This window comes from Cervus elaphus, chromosome 13 (assembly GCF_910594005.1).
Source record: "Cervus elaphus chromosome 13, mCerEla1.1, whole genome shotgun sequence".
NCBI lineage: Eukaryota > Metazoa > Chordata > Mammalia > Artiodactyla > Cervidae > Cervus > Cervus elaphus.
The window spans coordinates 11,180,993-11,190,166 of NC_057827.1; the positions used below are offsets into that span (position 1 = coordinate 11,180,993).

The 9,174-nt window shown below is 44.1% G+C and overlaps 1 protein-coding gene across 17 annotated transcripts in view; it reads right to left on the reverse strand.

Annotated features, from left to right (window-relative positions):
• Window positions 1–8,541, reverse strand: part of MEF2A (myocyte enhancer factor 2A) — a 204,637-nt gene extending 196,096 nt beyond the window's left edge. For 4 of the 17 annotated variants that reach the window (XM_043922294.1, XM_043922296.1, XM_043922292.1 and 1 more), the window contains exon 1: window positions 7,895–8,081. The gene's annotated coding sequence lies outside the window, so the exon portion shown is untranslated. Of the gene's footprint in view, window positions 1–7,303; window positions 7,517–7,894; window positions 8,110–8,261 lie in introns of those variants that run through there. The other 13 variants (XM_043922288.1, XM_043922291.1, XM_043922302.1 and 10 more) reach the window with 10 other exon arrangements.
• Between the last annotated feature and the right edge of the window lie 633 nt (window positions 8,542–9,174).

Genomic DNA, 9,174 nt, shown 5'->3' on the forward strand with positions numbered 1-9,174 from the left:
AGGCAAATATGCTAAATATTAACAACTGATGAATCTAGGTAACAAGTGTAAGAGTTCACTGTACTCATAACTTATGTCTAAAGTTTTCCCAAAACAAAACATTAAAGCAACAACCACCACCTTCTGCCAACACCAAAACGTTACTTTCGGTAAACTGAGTCATTTTTAAAAAATAAAATCTTGACTCCCAGATTCTTTTCTCCCCTTTCTTCATGATCCATGTCACCTTAACACTGTTAAAAGTCTTCATCACCAAAATAAACATTTTGACAAAGTAGTCCCCAACATGCAAATAAGTTACATTTCAAAATCTCATTTATAAGTCAGATGTTTAGAACGTAGAATGATCCTCACCATTACAAACAGAGGTTCGGTTCCTAATGCTGGCTACAAAAACTCTCACAAGATGGAATCTCAGGAAAAACTCAATAGTCTGGGATTCCAACCTTAACCCAGAATGCAAGTCAGTATGTACAAAAAAATGCACAAACTAGTATTTTATAATCTGGAAAGCACTTTTATCATTTTTAAAATCTCATTTGGAAAACTTGGTTTGGGTTGGTCATCTTAATTGTTCAGACAACTTTGATTCAATTCAACATTTACTATGAGCATTCACTATGTGGCAAGACAGACATGTTTGTATTGAGCATACTAAAAGACCAAGGCAGTATCTCTGACATAGGAACTCAGCCTAGCAGAAGAGAGTGACATCAATTATAAAACTTTAAATGTTCAATGAAAGCAAAAGAAAAGAGTGAAAAAGTTGGCTTAAAATGCAACATTCAGAAAACTAAGATCATGGCATCTGGTCCCATCACTTCATGGCAAATACATGGGGAAACAGTGACAGACTTTATTTTTCTGAGCTCCAAAATCACTGCAGATGGTGACCACAGCCATGAAATTAAAAGACACCTGCTCCTTGGAAGAAAAGTTATGGCCAACCTAGACAGCATATTAAAAAGCAGGCATTACTTTGCCAACAATGGTCTGTCTAGTCAAGGCTATGGTTTTTCCAGTAGTCATGTATAGATGTGAGAATTGGACTATAAAGAAAGCTGAGCACTGAAGAATTGATGCTTTTGAACTGTGGTGTTGAGAAGACTCTTGAGAGTCCCTTGGACTGCAAAGAGATCCAACCGGTCCATCCCAAAGGAAATCAGTGCTGAGTATTTATTGGAAGGACTGATGCTGATGCTGAAACTCCAATACTTTGGCCACCTGATGAGAAGAACTGACTCACTGGAAAGACTCTGATGCTGGGAAAGATTGAAGGCAGGAGGAGAAGGGGACAACAGAGGATGAGATGGTTGGATGGTATCACCAACTCAATGGATATGAGTTTGAGTAAATTCGGGAGTTGGCGATGGACAGGGAGGCCTGGCGTGCTGCAGTCCATGGAGTCACAAAGAGTTGGACCTAAGTGAGCAACTGAACTGAACTGTTTTATAACGCATCTTACTCTACAAATATTGTTTGCATTGAGAGCAAGGGAGGTAAACTTTGTCTAAAAAGATTAAAATCAGTATCAAGATAACATTTGGGCTATAACTTGAAGGATAAATATTTCAGTAAGTATGTGAACAATGGAGCATTCCAATCCCTGGCAAAAACATTAACAAGATACAGAAATACTACATTCAGAAACAGAGATAAAGACCATACTTATGCAATGACCAAACAAAATACCTACAAATATACTAAGTATTCTTACAGGAAATAAAAAAAATGTGGGAGAGAGTAACTACTGGACTGCAACATTAAACAGGATGGTCTGAGTGACAAAGTGAGATTTGGGCCAAGTTCCAAAGAGTTTGGCCAGGTCAGCCTTATGAAAAGCATCTCAAGCAGGTGGTACAAAGAGTGCACAAGACCCTAAAATGGAAGTAAAGTGTTTAAAAAACTCTGAGAGGTGCAAGTGGCTGGCCTCCAATGAAGGAAAAGACAATGAGAACAAGAAAGATCAGAATGGGAAGTCACTGGAAGAGTTTTAGGAAAAATGACAGGATTGAGGCTCTTAAAATGGTCCCTAGGGTTGCAGTGTGAATAAAGAACTTATAAGGAACAGGAGAAGAAACAAGATGCCCAGTTAGGAGGCTACTGCAGTAATTCATGCAAGAGATCATAATGCTGTGAAATAAAGAGGTGGCAATGAAGGGCTTCCCTGGTGGCTCAGCTCGTAAAGAATTCACCTGCAATGTGGGAGACCTGGGTTCAACTCCTGGGTTGGTAAGATCCCCTGGAGAAGAAAACACCTATCTACTCCAGTATTCTGGTCTGGAGAATTCCATGGACTGCATAGCCCATGGGGTTGCAAAGTCGGACATGACTAAGTGACTGTCACTTCACAATGAAGGCTAAGAGCAGTGGACTGGCACAAGATAAACTCCGAAGGTACAACAGAATGTGTGGATGGACTGGATCTGAGAGAAAAGAAAGGAACCCAAAATGTTATCTCAGGTTTCTGGCTTGAGTACTGCCACTTACTAAGACGGGGAAGGCCAGTAGAGACATCAGGGTTTGAACATAAGAGGGAGGAAGAAGGTTGGGGGAGAGGAATAAATAGCTATATTTTAGTCACATAGCTAACATTATGTTTGAAATCCCAACTAGATTTCCAAGTGGGTATCAAAATCAGGAAAATTCTGGGCTAGAAAAATAGAAGTGGGAGACATCAGCATGAAAATACTAGCCTTTTCAGGGAAGAGCAAACAGCTGGCCTTAACTGGGTCATAGAAACTGAAGGGCTGTTGCTGACAATGAGCCTGAAAAGATAGGATAGAATATATTATGAAATGAACCATGACTAATAATGGCAACAGCAGTAGTAGTATTGATAGTAACAGTAAGAGGAAAAAAAAAATTGCATTTTTAGGTACCAAGCACTGTCCTAAAAGCTTGATAATATACATCTCGTTCAATCCTCTCAACAACTCTGCAAAGTAGATAATATTATAATCACTGTTTTATACACTGAGCTTCAAGAAGATTGAGAACTTGCCAAAGAACAAAAAGTGCTAGAGTGGGTATTCTAAAACTTAGGCAGTCAGATTTTAGAGATCAACCTCTTATCTCTTACATTACTGCCTCTTTACTGATTTTATATGCCATTAAAAGAAGTGTAACATTTAGATCTGAATTTTAGAAATACAATTCTAGTCTTTATGTAAAAGATAGATTGCTAGGGGTGGGGATAAAAAACAAGACAAGTAAACACAGTATTAGTCAATGCAAAAGACCTTGTTCTAATAAACCAACAGTTATTAGTTATCTTACTAGGTTACATGAAGAGTATCCTTTTGTTCCAAGGGTGACAAATCATACCTCAAAGTAATCCAAGTCAACTTCCACATGCATGCTGCTGGCAACAAAAATAAGCTGCTGAAAAAGGTCCGGCTCATGCAGTATAAATTTACCACCCACTACCAAAACATTTCTCAAAACATGTAACAATGTAACTTTATTGATTGCTGAATTTAAGTTCATAAATCAAAGTTTGTGTATTTGTATAAGGAGGAAAATAAAATTAGTACTGATTCAAGACAACCATAAAAAGACGTGCCTTGGTTGATAGTTATTAGAAATCAGATCAGCTAGTATGTTTTTGCACCCTTGTTAACAATTCCTCTAGCTTTCAGCATCATCAATCATTAAACTGATGAAGTAGTGAATGACCTGCCGTCCTACACCAGTGTTCAGATATCTGAGAGTCCACCTCATAAACCGGCTAATTTTTCCAATGATTTCGAATGATTACTAAGATGATTCAACGTTAAATAAAATACTAAGTTCAGTAAGTATCAATTCCAATAGTAATTATTAAAATCAGCAAATGACAAACATCTATATAATGTAGTATTTATTAATTCTGTGTTAACACATATCCTGTGCCATGCAAGAGACTTATTAACAAATGGGCTTACACTCTCAATTATAATAAATTGGAGTCATCCATTTATCATAGAGTACACAGATAAAGCATACATAAATAATTTAGTTCCACCGAACAAATAAAATGAAGAATAAAAAATTATAATTACCTACTAGAGAAACGTTATTTTTTAGATATATATACTCCAGGCTTCCCAAGTGGCTCAGTCAGTAAAGAATCTTCCTGCAAGGCAGGAGATCCAGGTTCGATCCCTAGGTGGGAAAGATCCCCTGGAGAGGTAAATGGCAACCCACTCCAGTATTCTTGCCTGGAAAACCCCACAGACAGAGGAACCTGGTGGGCTACATATAGCGCATAGGGTGCAAGAGTTGGATGTGACTTAGTGACTAAACCAGGTATGTTATAAAAATATTTTTCTAATTTCAAATTTTAAATACCGTATTTTAAAGATGCCTCTCACAGATAATCACTAAGAGATATGTTTCATTGAAAGGTAGGAAATATACTCACATTTGACTTTGATTTTTTTAATATGCAGAGAGATCATGGAAGTTAGAATCCAACAATAAATGCAGATAAACCAACTACACATTTAATGTATAGCATGACAATAAATTTAAGATGTTGGGATATTTTATCCCAAACAAATATATGAGCATTCTCCTGTATTTATGCATTATAGGAACTCTTTCTTGGTAACAAACACTAAAGGTACATGTAAGAGGCAGACCAGCTATACAATCTTCATAGGAAGGAAGGGATGAAGGGAGATGACGCAATACACATTTTTGTACATTAAGCCTCAAGCAACCCCTAGGACCTATTACACCATTGTTTCATTTAATTTTAACAATTCTATGGGGCAGGTGGTATCATTTCTTCCCAACTTCGTCAGTGGTAGAGCTGGGATCAGAACCAAGATCTGACGACAAAGGCAAGCAGCCTTCCTTTACTTGCAAATCAGCACAATGTGTTAAAGTGTTTTTTGCAGGAAGTTATCTAACTAGAATATAGACTTTATTTTCCATATTTATAGTTGTCTTATTACTACACATTGAAAGAGCATTCCTCAAGCTACTAAGAATATTCAGAAATTTTCTTTCTAATCTAGAAAAAAAGGCAATGCTAAACATGTTCAATGCACAAAACATTATTTTTCATTGCTCCATCACTAACAAAAGAAAAATTTCAGCTAGACTTTGTAACATTCACATGTGCCAACTGTATATCTTTCAAAGCAAAAAGATACATGCATGGTCTGACTACAAGACAGAATATATAAAATTTAAAATGCCCACATAAAATCAAGGACCATCATCACTGTATGTTACAACAAATCCCTCTTGCTAGACTTTATAAAAGCAGCAAAAGGAGAGGAAAAAAAGATGATGGCTTTCCAAAACCTGACTGATAAGCATGCTATTTCCCAGTAACAAATTTATGGTTTCTCCCTCCCAGATCAGAAAACACATCTACTAAAAAAAATTTTTATTAAAATATTTCAACTTCAAAATCATATTCTAATAAATGTTTTCATAATTACTTAACTACTCTCACAACACTTCAATATTTCTCTCTTGATAACCAATGTGTGATGACACTGCTGCTTGAATATTAATAAAATTAAACTGCACTGCATCCTAAAAGTAAAATGCAAAACAATAATGCAAATACCCTGAAAAATAAAGCCTCACCATTCAAAATACCTCACCTTGAAAAGATTATTTCCAGTTCCATTTACCAAAACAAAGGTCTTTGTCACACATACTCCCATTAAGGAAGCATTAAAAACCCTAACAATATAGATCATTCTCAAGCTCTAATTCAACACAGTGATATTACAATTATTACCTCTAAACCCCAAAAAGCTACCTTCCTTCTACTGAACACCCTCCACCACTCATTCACTCATTGCTCTAAACAATTTAGTGGGGAGAAAAAAAAACTTCCTGGGAAGTAATTTAAGGAGTTAAACATAATTTTATCATCTTTTCTCCAAGATGAATAAAACCATAGTTATATATATAACACTGTGAATTAAATGAAATAATTGTGTTTAGAGAGATCACTACTACCTCACAATGGCTCTAGTAAATAAACTTTCACTGGGAGCACTCCTCTAACAGAATTATTAAAGACTGTGTCTACAAAGTACTTAAATTGCTAGTTTTAATTCTTCAGTATTTTCACTGCAACACCATTACCACAACTTTTTACACTTTACTACACTGCTCACTGAGAATTAAAAATGATTCCAGAATCGATTAGTGAATCATCATATAGAACTAGACACATAACATGTGTTCATTGTTTGATATAAAGTCTAACTAAAATTGTCATCCACTTTAAGTGAAGACACTTTTGACTTTTTTCCTAAAACAAAAGCTGCCATTCACAGGAAAAGACATGAGTAAAGACTTGTAACTCCAAAAACAAACCAAAAGATGTACATAAAAAGTCATAATAAACAAGAGTTGTCTTAGCCTCATTTCTTAAATTCATACCAAAATAAATGCCATTTCTGTGTTTGCAGGGAAAAAAAATCTTTAAGCTATTTTGTTTACCTTTGCCACAGACTGTACAAGTACTGCCAAGGTAAGACAGATTTTTAAAACTGACAAGTGGAGTACTTGGCAGTTGCCAAAACAACACAGCTGGATTCTTAAAGGAAAAGTGCTCTTGTGTAATGTACACCTAATTACAGCTTTAGAGAAACTTCTCTCCATTTAGTAAAAAAAAAAAAAAAAAAATACACATGGAAAACATACTGCACTAAAACTTGACAATTTTCTGACAATATTTTTTTAAAAATACACATAACTCTTAACACACCACAGCAGGCCTTTTTAAAAGCACACTTATTAGAATCACAATCTCACTGTAAACTAAAATGCAGGTTAAAACTGTGCTATGACTCTTCAATCCACACATGGATCCCTACCGAATCCTGACAGGATGCTCGCTTCTTATCTCAGCAATCAGTCATCAGGTCTGAGGACATTTTTACAGTGACATTTTAAGGAGGAGGGGGGGCGGCGCGGCACACAACAACTTGTTTTTTCTAGTTCAGAAACGCTCACCATTTCCAAACTTGTTTATACTATCTCACCTACCAAGGGATCCTCATGGATCAAAGACAGACGGAATCGAACTAAAGGACAAAGTTTCCATCACAGAAAACCTTCCCAGCGAGCCGGGATCTACTTTGGACGGACGTGCCGGGGGCAGCGAGCGGTTCCCTATGCAGCCCCTTCCCCCCGCGACGTTTCCCCGCACCGTCGGGAGTCCGCACCCGCAGGTGCCCCCAGGCCCAGGCCACCTTCTGGCCCCAAGTACCGAACCGGTCAGTGACACACACACACACAAACACACACACACACACACAGAGTTCCGCTCCGTTAGACCAACCTTCATCCAAAACAGAAGTGAGGGAACTTCTGAGTCTAACAAGAACGCAAAACGCCCCCTGCACCAGGGGTCACTCGCTTCGGGGAGACCCCTGCCTCGCACGGCAAGATTAAGAAAAGGGCCCGCGGGCGTCTCCCCACAGAGAGCCTCCGGACCCCCAGGGAACTCCCTCAACTTTCAAGGAGGCGACGTCCGCCACCGCCCCCCAGCCCCAGACGCGACGTGCGCCCCGGGAGACTCCGAGCGCCGATCCCGCGCCGCCGCGCCTCCCTCAGCCGGCCCGCGACGCCCCTCAGCCCGCGGGCCCGCCCTCGGGGCACCCCGCCCCCACCTCCACAGGAGGCGCCGACCCCGACGCGACCACTGCTCGCCGCCTCCCCGCACCCCACCCGGCTCGCCGCAGCGCGCCTCCGCCCCGGCCCCTTCCAGCGGGACGCGGCGCCACGCCGCCGTCCCGGGGGCCCCGCGGGCGCCCCTCCCGAGCGGCGCCGCCCCCCGCCCCCGCGCCCCCCAGCCCTCACCCGGTCCCTCTCGCGGAGACGCAGCCCCCTAGGACCCCACCGACCGAGCCCTGTCACCAGCGGCCCTCACCCGGTCTCCGGCGAATGCGGGCGGGCACACACACGCCGCAGCCAGGGCCCGCCACCCGCGCTCCGCGCCGCCCGGAGCCGCCTCCTTCAGCCCCGGACTCGCCGGGACATCCGCGCACGGATCCCCACACCGGGGCTATTTTTAGGAGACAGGCCCCGGCCAGACCGGAACTCGTTCCGTCGGCGCGCGTGCGCACTTCCCCACGGCCCTCTGTGTTCCTCCGCCAGGCTCGCCTCTCCCTGCCTTCTCCTTGCTCTCTCTCTAGCGTCCCTCTTCAGGTTTCCTCTCAGGGCTGAGTTATCCTCTTGGTGGGGCCCGGAGCACTTGGAGTGGGAAAGACAAAGGTTATGGGCCGGGAGAGCCGTACCGTGTGAGGAAGAGCACTGCCCCACAAAGGCGCGCGGGGCGGACTATGTTTTTTCGGGTGGGTGAGGAGACGAATCACCCGGCACAGGAAGGAGATGACGGCGGTTTGGCGCTGGGGCTGCGCGCCGGAGCCCGCTTCCCTCAGAAGGACCGTGTTCTCCTGGAAGGGATATTGGTCACTTGATGAGGGCTCGGGCGCCTCCCAGGGCGGGGCGGCCCAGCGGCGTCGCGCCTTGCAGCCCCCGCCTCCCCCGCGGCGGCCTCCCCGACCAGCCGCCGGGGCCCGGCCGGGAGCGGCTCCAGTGACGAGGCGCGTGGCGGGTCGCCTCGCGCGGCCGCCCGCTCCGGCCAGCCCGGGGCGCCGGGGGGCGGGGCTCCCGGGGGCGGGGCCGGCGTCGGGGCGCGCGCCCGGCCGTGGCCGCGAGTCCGGTGCCAGGCGGCGTCGCTCCGGAGGGCTCGGGCCCCGCCCGCCGAGCTTCTGGAGCCGCCACCGGACCCCCCGCCCGCGGGCCGCGCTCGGCGCCCCCGGACTCTGCTCGCCACGGCGCCCCCCGGGCTCCGCTCGCCGCGCCCACGGCCTCGGTGCGGCCAGGACCGCACCTGTGTTTTCGCCGGAGCGGCCGCCGGGCCACCCGCCCTGAGCGAGTGCGGTGGGACCCAGGCCCCCCTAGACGGCGGGACTTGAAGCGGCGTGGAAGGCGAGCGACCCCTTTCTGGGTGGTCGGCCAGGCTCCCTGAGTCCCAAGAGAGACGCAACCTACTAGTCTTTACTACTAGTAATAGTTGCTAGTAGGCACAGCTGGTATACCTTTAGCGCTGAACTGTGCGAATAGTTTGCATTTGATAGCTCGTCATCCTTACAACATCCCTATGAAGTAGATTCAGTTTCTATTCCCATTTTACATAGGAGGAAA